This window comes from Alligator mississippiensis, chromosome 2, assembly GCF_030867095.1.
Source record: "Alligator mississippiensis isolate rAllMis1 chromosome 2, rAllMis1, whole genome shotgun sequence".
Classification (NCBI taxonomy): Eukaryota; Metazoa; Chordata; order Crocodylia; family Alligatoridae; genus Alligator; species Alligator mississippiensis.
The window spans coordinates 41,142,751-41,157,750 of record NC_081825.1 but is presented as its reverse complement, the minus strand read 5'-3'; the positions used below and the strand labels follow the sequence as shown (position 1 = coordinate 41,157,750).

The window sequence follows — 15,000 nt, the reverse complement described above, 5'->3', positions numbered from 1 at the left end:
CCTCAGCCTCACCCAGAAGCTTGGGCAGCCTGGGCCACCACCTATCCTGGCTGCTCTGCCAACAGGCCACTGACAAGGAGGACAGGGCAGGAATGACCCTAGGAATGTCAGCTCCAGCTCCTCACTGGAGGTGCCTATTGCCCCTCAGTGCCCTGGGATGCCTTGGCCAGCTGGACCACATTTCTGCTGCCAGGCATGAAGTCAGGCCACCAGGAGTTGCTGCCATGCCTTCTTAGTCAGGCCTACACAGGGATGAGGGCTGGGGGGAGGGGTACCATGGCCACTCATGCCCATGTCATTTCACCTGTTTGCCCCTGGTCTGCATGCCCAGAGCCAGGGGCCCTGAAATGGGGCATGGTGGGGGGGAGGGGTCATAGAATCATAGAATCATAGAAGTAGGGTCGGAACGGACCGTGTAGATCTTCAAGTCTGACCCCCTGCCTGGGCAGGAGGAAAACTGGGTTCAATTGACCTCAGTCAGGTAGGCATCAAGCCGCTTCTTAAAGACCCGCAGGGTAGGAGCCAGCACCACTTCCCTTAGAAGCTGGTTCCAGATCCTAGCCTTCCTGACTGTGAAGTAGTTCTTATGGATGTCTAATCTAAACCTGCTCTCCAACAACTTGTGGCCGTTATTCCTTATTATCCTGGGGGGCACTAGGGGAAACAAGGTGTCCCCCAAACCCTTCTGTTCCCCCCTAGTGAGTTTATAGATGGTCACCAGGTCCCCCCCCAGCCTTCTCTTGTGAAGGCTGAACAGGTTCAGGTCCTGTAGCCTCTCATTGTAGGGTCTGCCCTGCTGTCCTCGGATCATGCAGGTGGCCCTCCTCTGGACCCAATGTTGTCCACATCCCTCTTGAAGTGGAGTGCCCAGAACTGGACAAAGTACTGCAGCTGTGGCCTGACCAGTGTCACATAGAGGGGGAGGATCACCTCCTTGGCCCTACTTGAGATGCACCTGTGGATGCATGATAAGATTCGGTTAGCCCAGCCGACCGTGACCTCGCATTGTTGGCCCATGTTCATCTTGGAGTCAATGATGACTCCAAGATCCCTTTCTGCCTCCGTGCTCTCAAGAAGGGAGTTTCCCATCTTATAAGTGTGCTGCTGGTTACTACTGCCCAAGTGCAGCACCCTGCACTTGTGAGTATTGAAATGCATCCTGTTTTTATTAGCGCACCCCTGCAACCTATCCAGGTCATTCTGCAGTCTTTCCCTCCCTACTAACATGCCCACCTCACCCCAAATGTTGGTATCATCAGCAAATTTAAAATTTGAACATGTTGCTTTTCACCCCATCGTCCAAATCGCTGATAAAGAAATTGAACAGTGCGGGCCCAAGGACCGAGCCCTGGGGGACTCCGCTGCCCACTTCCCCCCAGGTCGAATATGACCTGCCCACCACAACACTCTGAGTACGACCCTTCAGCCAATTTTCAATCCATCTGACTGTGTAGGCATCGATGCCGCAGCCGCCTAGCTTTTTAATGAGGATGGGGTGGTCAACAGTGTCAAAGGCCTTGCTGAAGTCCAGAAAGACTACATCCACGGCGACACCTGTATCCAATGCTTTTGTGACCTGATCATAAAAGGCAATCAGGTTGGTCTGACATGACCTGCCCCTAATGAAACCATGCTGGTTGCCCTTGAGCATCATCTCTGATGCCAGCCCATCACAGATGTGCTCCTTGATGATCTTCTCAAAGAGTTTCCCCAGGATTAAGGTAAGACTGACGGGCCTATAGTTGTCTGGGTCCTCCCTCCTCCCTTTTTTAAAGATGGGGACCACATTGGCTATCTTCCAATCATCTGGCACCTGGCCCGAGCACCATGAGCGCTCATAAAGCCGTGCCAAGGGCCCTGCAATAACCCCTGCTAGCTCCCTCAACACCCTGGGGTGAAGAGCATCTGGATCTGCTGATTTGAACACATCGAGCCCCTCCAGAAGCACTCTAACCCAGTCCTCCTCAACCTTTGGGGGGGTCCTGGTCCCTGCACAAGAAAACGGAGGTGAAGAATTTGTTAAAGATGTTTGCCTTCTCTTCTGGTGCAACCACCAGATTGCCCAGCGCATCTTGTAGGGGCCCCGCATTTCCCAGTGCCTTCTTCATCCTCCCTGTATATTTGAAAAAGGACTTTTCCTTTTTCCCTTTCCAAGGTCCTCTCCTCCCCTCCCCATTCTTCCTGGTCAAGTTATATTCCCTGCCTGTCATAGTCTTTCCTGGTACCCCTCCCCCCTGCAACAACATGCAGGGAGGTGGGAGGCAGTTCAGGACTTGATTGTCAATCCTGCAGGCTCCCAGCTAAGCAACCAGGGGCCCATGACATGCAGAGACGCTCATCAATGACAACAGCACTCTCCTCCCCAGCCATGGAAGTCAGGCACTAATAGTGTAGGCTGAGATACCCCTCCAGGTGGTGACGCACATTGTGGGGAATTGTGGGATTGCCTGGGACACCCTCAAAGCTCAGGACCCCACACCAGGTTCTCAGTTGCATCTGGGGAACCATGGCAATCAGCAGCAGCAAGGCATAGTGGTTCAGGCACCCTACGGTGCACTCAAGCAGTTCATTGTGATGAACCCACAGGACTGAGACCAAAGGCACCCTCACAAGGCCACTAGGGGGAGGGTGGAGTAGGTTATCATCTCTGTGTTCCAGCTGTGTCAGAGCCCCTCACCACCAGAACCTGGGCACCACAGGTCCAGTGACACTGGAGCAAACTGCTTGACTTGTAGGGAGGAGAAGTGGTTAGTTGGTCTAGAGCTGCTGCTGCAGCTGCCAGAAGAGGCCAGCCCCAGCCTGGCCTGGGTAGACTATGGGGAAGGCAGGCTCCCTGCAGCAAGAATTAAGCAGCCTTCCTGCCCCCACTGTGGAAGTGGGGATGGAAGGGTTGGCCAGAGGCAGGTCACCCTCCAGGAGAGGCCTTTGAGGAGAGAGATTTCACCCTCCTGAAGACACTGGTGAAGGTGCATAAGGAGCAGTGTGCCACAGTGTGCCAGGTGCTCGAGGGCATAGAGGATAACTGGCAAGTCCTGGGCACAGTGTTGTCCCTGGTAGTCACATTCATGTCACTTAGCACCCAGGCCCTGGCCCAAGCTCTGGCCTTCTCTGGCCCCTGGAAGCCAGACCAGTGTCAAGTGCCCCAGTGGGTGTGGAACAAGGTTCAGTACTGCTTGCAGCTGCCAGGACCCCCTGCTCCTGCTTCTGATCCTGGTACCCTTGTGGCCTGGGCTGCTGCTCACTGCTCACCCCACCACTATACAGCCCCTGAGTGGGAGCTGGCTATGGTTAGGCCAGCTTCCCACCTGGGCCCTGCTGGCCCCAGTTGCATAGAGGAGGAGGGGGAGAAGGCTGAGCAGGATGGAACTGTGCCTGTCCTTGCCCCTGGCCCAGCCCTTAGCCTGCTGGCTCACCATGACAACCACACTCAACATGGTGTTGGTGGCGGCTGGGTTGCCAGGTGCCATTTCCCATGATCTGCACTGTAGGTGCCTCCACACCTCTGTCCCCTCCCCAGTTGAAAACACACTGTGCATAGTTTCACAGGATGACAGTCTTTTATCGGTGGTGTGTGTTGGGGTTAGGGAAAGGTATGTTCTTGAGAGGGAGGGCTGGAATATGCTGTTGGGGAAGGAGTAGGTGTGTTGCTGGGGAGGAAGGGAAGGAGGGGATCTATTGTTGTGAAGGAGTGGGGCAGGGAAATAAAATATCATGTTTGTTGCAAACTATCTATAGTGTGCATGATCTTGGGGTTGCACTGTAGGCCTGGGGTCCATGGGTAGTTGCCCAGGTGCCTTACTGTGGGGATGGATGAGAAAGTGGTCAGCAAGCAACTCATGGACACAGTGTCCTGGCCACTGCTGCTGGGGGGAGGACAAGGAGCATCCATGATTTTCTGGCCACACACTCCAGGGACTCTGCCCCTGCCAGCCCAAGGCTGCCCCCAGAGTTAACTATGTGTAAAAATATGTTCTCTCCTGTTTCACAAGGCTAAGAAGTTTACTTCTAATGATGAATGAAAAACAATTATTCATAGTTTCATAGATATTAGGGTCAGAAGGGACCTATTAGATCATTGAGTCTGACCCACTACCCTGGGTAGGAATGAGTGCTGGGGTCAAATGACCCCAGCCAGGTGTCTGTCCAATCTCCTTTTAAATACCTCCAAGGAAAGGGACAGCACCACCTCCCTTGGAAGCACATTCCATATTCTGACAACCCTCACTGTAAAGAATTTTTTCCTGATGTCCAATCTGAATTTGCTTTCTTCCAGTTGGTGGCCATTATATCTAGTTACCCTGACAGGCGCCTTGTAAACATTGCATCCCCTATTTCTTGCTGGCCCTCCCTGATGAGTTTGTAGGCAGCCACGAAATCACCTCTCAGCCTCCTCTTGCGGAGGCTGAACAGGTTCGGGTCTCCCAATTGGTCCACATAGGGTTTTTTCTGTAGGCCTTTAACCAGACAGCTGGCCCTTCTCTGAACCCTCTCCAGGCCATCCACATCCCTCCTGAAGTGTGGTGCCCAAAACTGGACTCAGTACTCTAGCTGCGGCCTAACCAATACTGCATAGAGGGGAAGTATCACCTCCCTAGACATGTTTGTGATGCACCTACTTATGCAAGTGTAGCAGACTTGCCTTTCGGAGCTTGAGTTGAGCCTCAGGATTAAAATCTTGCTGTTTTGATTGGTGGAGCCCATCCACCAATCAGGAGGCAGCAAGAGGAGTTAAGTCATACCCCTTTCCTGGGGGGAGGGGGAGAGAATCTCCACCCCCCCCCCCACTTCCCCAGACCTGATTGAAAATTGCAATACTCAGGTCTGGAAGACTTCAGGGGCAGAGCTCTGGAGAGTATAAAAGGAGCTGCATGCCCAGCATGAGGGGAACACACCCGGGAAAGAGAAGAGAGAGGAGTGGGGCTTAGAATAGCTGAGGAGAGCTTCTCAGCTGGGCAAAGCAGTAGCCCAAAAGTGCCTCTGAAGACTTCCATCAGCAGGGAACAGCAGACAAGTACAGCAGCTAGGATTTCAGCGTGCAGCGTGGCGCATGGCATCCATATCCTGCAAACTGCGTGCAGCAGATGGCATGCAGCCAGAGACATGGTGCAAAGGCTGATGCACAGAGCAGGATCTTTGGAGTACTTGGGCGGCTCAGGTCCTCAACCCCCAGAACAAGGCTGGGAGCTCAGTGCAGGAGGCACTGCATGAAGGGTCTGGAAGCCGACTGAGCCTGTTGGTGTATGGGGAAGCCAAGACACCCAACCCATAGCAAAAGGTTGAGTCCAGGGAGCCAGACAGTGCTCAGGCTACTGAGCCAGCAGACACGGCAAAGCCAGAGGCCCCAGAAGCCCTGCATAATGGTGTAGCAAAACCCCCAGTTTTTCCTTTTTTTTTTTGTTGTATTTATTTTAAAACGCATTCCCCACCCCCTTTCCCCAACCATTTCTGACTTTTTCTGTCCCTCCCTATTCCCTATAGTTAAGTGTAAGTAAGCTAAGATGTAGGATAAGCTTTAAACATTTTTATTTTGGTAGCAAGTTTTTGGTTTTGGATATCCACCATTTTATATTGTATTATTATTAGGTTTGTATTAATTTTTACTGTGGTATATTGTATTATTATCATTTTCACATTGATTTTTATTGTTTCATATGGATATTGTATGTTCTAGGCCACTGTTTGTAAGTGAACCAAAGTCATGTCAAGTTTCCATTTTATATGTCAAGTCTCCATCTTGTGTCCTCTGTCTGGGCATCCCATGTTGCAACTATATGAGACATGTACCCCTCCCATGTAAATTGGTTCCCCGATGAATGAGTGTGATTGGGAATGATTGAAACACAATGGTAGCAGGCCTCTACTGAATGGCCTGTAATGACTGGGCCATCACCTCACATTGATTTACCCAGGAACCACGAACCTCACCCAGGAACAGAGACAAGACCAGTATTTGAAAGACAAAGGACCCTGCAAAACCAGCAACTCTCACCATTACAGACACCAGAAACTGCACATCCCTCCATGGAGCACACATGCTCAGTACGCTAGGGGCTGACCCTTGCCTGGGCATGCCTCCTGTCACTAGGGTCACACAAAGTCTGCCCCTATAAAAATGGACAGTGAAGTCAGACCCAGTGGGAACGCCTTTTCCATCTGGACAAGCACCATGCCACACCACCTATCCACCCAGAGGCCCTGCCGGCAACCCCCCTCTGGACAACACCTACTGGACAAGGACCCCTTCCAGCCTGGATAGGTAGATATTACCTGCACACCTTCTCCTACAATTTGGACTCTCTCTCTCTCTGTCTCTCTCCTCCTGGATTTCAGTGGACTTCAGCCCCTGCAGCAAGCCTCTTTAACCCCTGCTGCCATTGTGTGTGTGGGGGTGGGTGCAAGGAAACCAATTTGGCATTGTGTTACCATTTCCCCTGTACAATAAAACCATTGTCATTTGCAACCCCGAGTTGGGTCATGTTTTACTGAATCCCAGTCCCTTCCTTATCTTAAATTCCAGCCTCATTCTCTCTCTCTCTCAATTCCAGCCCCCACCCCTCTCCACTAGTTTCCAGATCTCCTCTCAATTCCTACTGCCTTTTCCCTGTGACTTTCTGCTGCCTTTCTCTGCTTTCCTGCTGCCCCTGGTGTGTCTCAGTCTTTTTTGCCCCTTTTCCTGTTATTTTCTGCTGTCCCCCTGCTTCCCACGCTCCTACTGCCTTTTCCCTGTGACTTTCTGCTGCCTTTCTCTTCTTTCCCATTGCCCCTGCTGCCTTTCAGTCTCTCCTGCTGCTTTTTTCTGTGATTTTCTGCTGTCCATCTCTCTGTTTTCAGGCTTTCCCCCCTCACCCGCAGCTTCCTGGACTTCTCCAGCTGCCCCAGAGCCTTCTTCTGGCTCCCCCACACCCAGAGCCCCTCTTTAACACCCACACTTTCCCTTAGTCTCACTTTCCCTCTCCAGCACCTACCTTTTCACCTCCCCCGTAGCTCTGGCTCCAGTCCCAGACTCTGTGCTGGCATGCTTCCCTGTTCTGCAGGCTTTGGGCATTGTCTTTTAATCAATTAAGATCAATTAACCTAAAGTTACCCCCAAGCCTCAGTTCTTCAGCCTAGTCCCCTGCAGTCTACTGGTTCTAATCCCGGTCCTGGTAACTTTAACTCCTTACACTTCTACTTTCTTACCTTAACCTTTCCCCAGGTATCCCAAGTACACCAAGCACATGCATACATACACATCACAACACCCAACTTAGGAACTCACCTGTGTGTATGTGTAGGTGGGTGGTATGTGTGTAAATTAGTAAATACACACATATACACACATATATAGATATCATTGTGTGTGTGTGTGGTATATGAATTAGTAATCCACGTATGTGTATTAGATGTGCAGGTGTTGGTAACTGGTAACTGATTCTGTCTAAATGTGGTTTGTGTAGTGTGTATGGGTTTAAACTGGTGATAGGTTTGAACCTAGACTGGTTATTTTGAACATGTGTGTATCTCAGTTGCTAGTGTGTGTGTGTGTGTGTGTGTGTGTTTGTATATGCCATATATATACATATGGCATTGTGTGCATGATATACGAATTAGTGATCTGTGTCTAACTTTTGGGGTGTATAGTGTATGTGCTTGAATTGGTGATAAGTATGCATGTGTCTAGGCTGGTTTGGATGTGCATGTGCCTGAACTGGTAGTAGGTGTGTATGCACCTAATTAATTTTTGTGTGTTTTGTATATGTGCAATTGTGTCACACCCTCCTGCCTAACAGCGCAATATTGAGATCCTGAGAGTTGGCCTGACCCCCCAGGGCAACAGTGGAGCCCTGTTCCAGGGGACAGTGACCGCCCCCACCCCAAAGCCCACCACAGGTGAGAGGGCAGCTTGGCACACAAGACAAGGGCCACCCTTCAGGCCTGGGAGCTATGAGTTTCAGGGAAAAAAGTTTTCCCACAGAGGAGGTGGAGTCCCCTCTGGTTTCGTTCAGTGCTCCTGAAAGTGGTGGTCCCACTGGGAGAGTCCCCCTAAAGTTACCAGCTTCCTTGTAGGGCTTGGAAAAAGCCCAAGGGCATTGAGGTTTCCCCTTGGAATTAAGTTTATCTTTGGGGTTCTTGTACCATAAGTGGTGTGATGTCATGCCTTATATTTTGTGAACTCTCATGTTTGTAAATTAGTAGATAAGTAGAGCCCTAGGGCTCTGCTAGGACCCCCTGTTGCTATTATTTCACCTGTTGTTTATTTGTATTTATTTGTGGCTTATTTATTGTTCACTGTCCAATGGTGGGCTTTCACCCCAAAAGTCCCCTCCCCCCCCATCTGTGGTAGAGGCTTGTCTCTATCAATAAAGGTGTCATCAATCTCTGGAGCTTATCACTTGTCTGAGTGGCTTTTTTACTTTTTTTCTTTTCTTACCCTATCTTCTACACCAAGACAACTTTAGCACCTCAGCTAACAAGTCAAAGTCCACCGTGATGTCTTGTTGGCCCCTCCCACATGTCCATGATTTCTCCCACCACGACTTGTTTTTATAGGAGAAAATAGAATGCCAGGGCGTGTGGGTCTTGATGCTTTGGCTCTTGTAATTTGTCTTAGTGTAGTGAGGGTTCCACCAACCCCTAAACCCTTGCCCGTTCCACCGGGTGGTAGTTCAGTTGTCTCTGCAATCTACCTTTGAGCAGTACAAAAAAATGCTCCTTGAGTCTTTAGGTCTGGCCAATCAGTATCCCCAATGGGCCCGGTTGTACCTGCCAGTAATCCCAGCCAGTCTTTGCCCTCGCTTATTGTCCTGATAGTTGTAAACACACTATCTAGGGTGACTTTCCTTTCACCCTAATGAAAAGAGAACAAAAAACCAAACTGGCACTTCTTCTGCCCTTATAGTCCCAACTTTGCGGTACCCTTTTTCTTCAGCCCTGCTATTAAGTTCTTTATGGTACCTTCTAACTGGCTCATGCAGTTTCTGTTTCTCTCTGGGCATTTCCTTCTCCCAGCAGTTTCCTCCACAGAGTTGCTTCCCTTAAGCCCAGTCTTCCTTGCTTCCTCAGTGCCTCCAGCTCTCCCTGCCATCTCACTGCCTGAGTCAGTCACTTCTGATTTCCTGTGTCCCCTTTTTACCTGCCCCTGGTCTCCTTTTATTCTGGAGCTCCTGCTGACTCCCCCTCCCCTCCTGAAACAAGTGAAGAAGGAGTCCTGCAGAGTTCTTTGCAATACAGGTGGGGCCATTTTACTTCTCTGGGGCTCTTCTCTTTCCCCACACCATCCCTCCAGAGTCTTGAGATGGTCCAAGGTCTTTGCCACAGCCCGCCGCTTCTCCATGCAGAAGAGGAACTTGGTCAGGGTTTCGGCCTCTGCCAGGTCCTGGCAGTGAGCACACACCCTCACACCATGGGCCACACCCTCCTTCAGCTCCCACAGGAATTTCTTGTGGGACTGGAGGCTCTTGAGGAGCTCCATGTCATTGCCAGCATGGAGCAGGGCTCCCTCAAGCTCTGCCACATCCTCCTCCAGCTCCTGGGTGTGGCGGCAGATCTCGCTTGCCACCAGCTGGTCATACTGCTGGCAGAATGCCTGATCCTGGATCTTCCCCACGTCCTACCACAGCCACCAGGAGTAGTCTGCTCGTTCAACCTCCCAACTCCTCCAGAGGTCGATGAAGCTGTCCCTGAAGTGGACGTCCTGTAGCAGGCTGATGTTGAGGCACCAGTAAGGGACCCGTGTGCATGCCCTGCCAGGCAGGCTCAGTTCACAGCAGACTCGGGCATGGTCTGAGAGGCCTGATGTTATGATGAGGCTGCTGCACAGTAATGGCAGATGGTGCTGGGTGATGTAGAGGTGGTTGAGGTGGGCCATAGCATCCCCACTGGCACTCATCTTTGTCCAGGTGTATTGGTGCAGGACCTGCCAGGCTTTGACAAGATCCGTCACCTCCAGCACAGTCCACAGCTTGCAGCCTGAAGGCAGGTGTGGTTCTGGCCCCATCCAGTCTAGCAGTGCATCGACAGTGCAGTTAAAATCCCCACCCGCGAGGAGCAGGTCATTGCTCTCACTGACATCATGAAGTAGGTCACCCAGGGTCTCTAAGAAAGCCACCCTCTCCCTCCCCTCAGTGGGCACATAGACATTAACAAGGAGCAGGTTCTGATGTTGCAGGGTGATGTGGACGGTCAGCAGCCAGCTGGGGATGACCTCTTGTGCCACCGCCGAGTTGTACTGCAGCTGCGGTGAGAGGAGGGTCACCACCACTGCGTTGAGGTTGGTGCCATGGCTCAGAAACAAACAGCCTCTCCAGGCAGCATGCCAGTCAGCTTGATCATGCACATCACTGTGCATCTCCTGGAGGAAGGCGACCGCCAGCCGCTTCTGCCACAAACCCTCCAGGATGGCCATCCGCTTCACTGGGTCTCTGCAGCCATTGGTGTTCAGCAAGGCAATTGTGGTAAAAGCCACGAGCAGGAGAATAGAGAGGAAGGATAGGCAGGATATAGGCAGGAGAGCAGGTGATAGAGTAGGGCAAAACCACAGAGACAGGGGAAGGCCTATCCTTGCCCTACTCTATTCCATGGACCTGCCCCAGCCCCACACCTCCCTCACCCAGGTCACCAGCTTCTCAATCCAGAAGGCATGTTGACGTGTGTACCCAAGTCCCAGTGCATGAGCCTTGCCGTGTCACTGGCACTTCGGGCAAACTGTGCAGGGTATGGGCACCACTGCTGGATACTCTCTGCCACATTCCTCTGGCCTCCAGGGGGAATTCTTTAGCAGGAGCTGGATGCTGCTGACTGAGAATTGGTGGGGCTTTACCCTGGGAGGGGTGAAAGTGCCCTCAGTGGTCAGGCTCCCTGGCAAGCCTTCCTCAGCATCTGGGTTGAGGACCATCTCTGGGACATCGATCCCCATCTGCTTTGGGGACGCAAATGTTGTCCCACTTCCGGGGCTGCTTGCAGTGCTCAGAGGGCATGCACTCCATCTCCTCCTCATTGGCCTCTGTGGGCAGGGGAGCGGGCGGGTGGGGGGTAGCGGGCCCCTCCACTGTCTCCTGTGCCAGACGCTGGAGAGGTAGGCACTCTAACTCTGCCTCACCGCTTACAAGTCCTATGAGCTGGGATTGGGGTGCGGGATTGCCAGACATTGCTAGAACACCCTCAGTCATGGCCTGAGGTGGCAGGGTTTCCAGAGGGGCAGACAGGGTGGGGTCAGGCTCCCTGGCTACATTCTCCCCGGCACTGGCAGAGGTGGGCCCCAAAGGGGCTGGGTCTCCTTGGGAAGCTCCCTTTTCCCTCTTGTTCTTAACTTTCTTAGGAATATGTGGCACCTCCCCTGAAGGGGATGGGCCAGGCTGCTTGGGGTTCACCACCTCCGGGCCCACCACCTCGACTGAGGCAGGGGTGGAGGGAGGTGGAGAGGAAGTCTCGGTTGTTCCACCCAATGGGGCCCCAGCACCAAAAATGCTAGCCACCCTGAGTGGAACTGGGACAGGGGGGGACTGGGAGGACATCCCAGCTCCTCCACCAGATGAAGCTCTGCACTGGGGGGTGGGGGCAGCCCCATCAGGAGGGTGGAGGGAGGATAAGAAGGGTCTATAGTCACCTCACTCAGTGGGGCATCAGTGCCTGAGGCACTAACCACCCCAAAGGAGACTGGGGCAGGAGGGGGCTGGGAGGAGTCTTATCTTCTCTATAGTTTATCCCAGCTATCTATGTTTATTTTGGGGTTTATCTATTTCAAGTTAGATACCTGTATCTGGAGCACTGGTGTAAGGTTTTATAGCATTTACCCAGAGGGTATTATTTATGTCATTTGTTTATATAAACACACACACACACATATATATATATATATATATATATATATATATATATCCATGTTTCTTTTCCTTGTACTAAGTTAATGTAAATAAATTTGTATATAGTTAAGTCCCCTGACTGTCCTGGACTGGTTCTATAGGGATGGAGGGAAACTGAGTGATCTGCAGTTCCCCCACAGCACACCTGCCAGCTAACAATTCCCTTCAATTGGAAAAGGGGAGTATATACCCAAGTTACCTGGGCTACACAAAAAAAGGTGAGGTTAGCTTTACTTATTACCTCATCACATTGGTAACTCACGTTCATTTTGGAGTTGACTACGGCTCCGAGATCACTTTCCACAGTTGTGCTACTTAGAATGCTACCTCCCAGGCTATAGGAGTTTTGATAGTTCTTCCTCCCCAGGTGCAACACATGACACTTATCCTTGTTAAACTGCATCCTATTCTGTTTGGCCCATTTCCCCAGCCTGTCCAAATCAGCCTGGATTCGCTCTCTGCCATTTAGTTTGTGTACCTGCCCCCCATAGTTTGGTGTCATCAGCAAACTTGGGCAGAGTGCTTTCTACTCCCTCATCCAAGTCACTAATGAAGATATTGAATAGTACTGGTCCCAGGACAGAGCCTTGGGGGCTTCACTGCCTACATTTTTCTCCAAGTAGAAACTGACCTGTCCACCACCACTCTCTGGGTGCATCCCATAAGCCAATTTTCTACCCACCGGACTGTATAATAATCTACATTGCAACTGTTTAGTTTATTTGTAAGAATTGGGTGTGACACAGTGTCAAAGGCCTTTTTAAAATCTAAGTAAATAACATCTACCTCTATTCCTTCATCCAAGCATTTTGTGACCCGGTTATAAAATGAAACCAGTTTAGTCAGCCAGGATCTGCCTGCTATGAACCCATGCCGATTGCCCTTTAGCATCATTTTACCTGCTGGCCCCCCACAAATGTGATCCTTAACAATTTTCTCAAAGGTCTTGCCAAGGATGGAGGTGAGACTAACCGGCCTATAGTTACCCAGTTCCTTCTTCCTCCCCTTCTTGAAAAGAGGGACCACATTGGCCCTTTTCCAATCCTACAGGACCTGTCCTGAGCACCACAAGTATTCTAACAGTTGTGCCAGGGCTCCGCTATGACTCCAGCTAATTACATACGTACCATAGGATGAAGATCATCAGGACCTGTTGACTTAAATACATTCACCCCTTCCAGGTGCCCCTTTACTAAGTCAGCACGAACAGTTGGTGGGTTGGTATCTTTACTAGGCTTACCTAAGGTCCCAATGGAATTTGTATATGTATTCGTGTCCAGGAACACAGATACAAAGAAATCATTTAGATTTGGCCATTCTATCTGTTAACAGTTGCCCTAGTTCATCCTGAAGGGGCCCTAAGTTAACCTGCACCTTCTTTTTGTTTCCTATGTACTTAGAAAATGACTTTTTGTTATCCTTAACTTTTGTTGCTAGCTGAAGCACCATTTCCGCTTTGGCTCTCCTCACTATTTCCCTGCATGCTTGAGCCAAGAAGTTATACTCCTCCTCGGTAGCAGCCCCCTGCTTCCACAGCCTGTAGGCTTCTTTTTTTCCCTCCAGGCTCTCCTGGATTTCCCTGCTCAGCCAAGAGGATTTCTTTGCTTTTTTGCCCCCTTTTATGTGTACTGGGGTGGTCCTTTTCTATGCCTGCAGGATTAGTCCCTTGAGAAACACCCACCCTTCCTGGACTCCCATCTCTCCAAGGCTTTAACCAGTCAGTCCCTCCCTAACTAATCTCCTGAGCTTGTTGAAGTTGGCCTTCCTGAAGTCTAACACTTCCATCCTACTACTTATCTTCCCCACCTTTCTTCAGATAGTGAATCCTATCAATCGGTGGTCACTAGCCCCTAGGTTATCTTGCACCTGCAGATCGCCCACTAAATCCTGCCCTGTGGCCAGTACCAAGTCTAGTAAGGCATTTCCCCTAGTGGGAACACATACCTCCTGCAATAGGTGAAAGCCCTGTAAGGAGGTTAGAAACTAGCGCAAATGGTCAGACCTGGCTATTCCTTGAAATGTCTTTCTTTCAAGTGAATCAATGCCTAATTTGAGGTTTTCCAATCCCCTCTGGGAAGGCAGGGGGAGGGGGGGTTAGAAATTCTTGTTTGGAGTAAGAAACTCTAGCAAAGTCAGCTCTGTTAAACTAGATCTATTAAATTCAAACTTGGTGTGGTCAAAATTCAAACATAAATGTTTCAGAACAACAAGTTACATTCAGAGAGGTTAAAAAGGCTTGAAATAAATTAGCTCAGGATTTACCAAATGAAATGTCTAATTTGCTTTTCTAATATCACTAAGTGATTTTTTCATTGACTCTCTTCATTTTTAGATCAAGTAAAACACTAAGTAAAACTGCAATATTTTAAAAATATATGACAGTCTAACTCACAGACATGTGAATGCTGTTGTCATGCAGCCCTTTTTTTTTCTGTACTGCACTTCAGAAGGGTCAGAGTGTATGCAACTAAACTGATGTAATTTGAATAATTTATTTGCTGCATTTAAGTTAATAAATCAGGCCCCTAATAATTCATACACATACACACACACACATATACATATGATTGCACTTATCCCAGAAGGTCTGCAAACTGTCCAAATGGACAAACAAATGGCTAAATACTATATTTTCTTAAACACTGAAACCAGTATTTAATTGGACTACAAAACAGTGATTATTTGATTTCTACTTGAATTTAATTGTAATGAATTTACTAGGTTTTGAACCCTTCTTTTAATGAAGGTTCATCCCTGAATAGGTAATGTCAGGGGCTACCTAAAATACTTATAATTTATTGTCGTAATTGTGAATTTTTAAAAACATTTATTTTTTTCTATATTTTTCAGCAATACTAAATAAGGCCAAATTAAAAGGTTTCTGAAATAAGTTTGAGTCTGTCCGTCAGCTTAAATGAAAACTGGACCATTCCCTAGGTTATAGGAAAAAAAAGAAACTTGTATACAAAAGATAGTAAATCAGAGTTCAAAATGAAACCCCAGAAAAAGAAAAAAAAATGTAATAATTCAATAATTACAGCTAAGAAATGACACAGTTCTAATATAAATTTGAGGGGAAATAAGAGGAGGTAAAGGAAGAAGGGGAGGAAATTAATTACAGGCATATAATTTAATAGTATTATTCAGATAATAATGCAGT

At 49.5% G+C, this 15,000-nt stretch overlaps 1 long non-coding RNA gene across 2 annotated transcripts in view; it reads left to right on the top strand.

Moving 5' to 3' along the window:
• LOC109281393 (uncharacterized) overlaps window positions 1-15,000 on the top strand; it is an 87,416-nt gene that overhangs the window by 34,827 nt on the left and 37,589 nt on the right. The window contains exon 3 of one of the 2 annotated variants that reach the window (XR_002088025.2): window positions 5,910-6,518. The exons of the other annotated variant lie outside the window; for it this stretch is intronic. This is a non-coding gene — a long non-coding RNA (uncharacterized LOC109281393). Of the gene's footprint in view, window positions 1-5,909; window positions 6,519-15,000 lie in introns of those variants that run through there. 2 annotated transcript variants of the gene reach the window in all.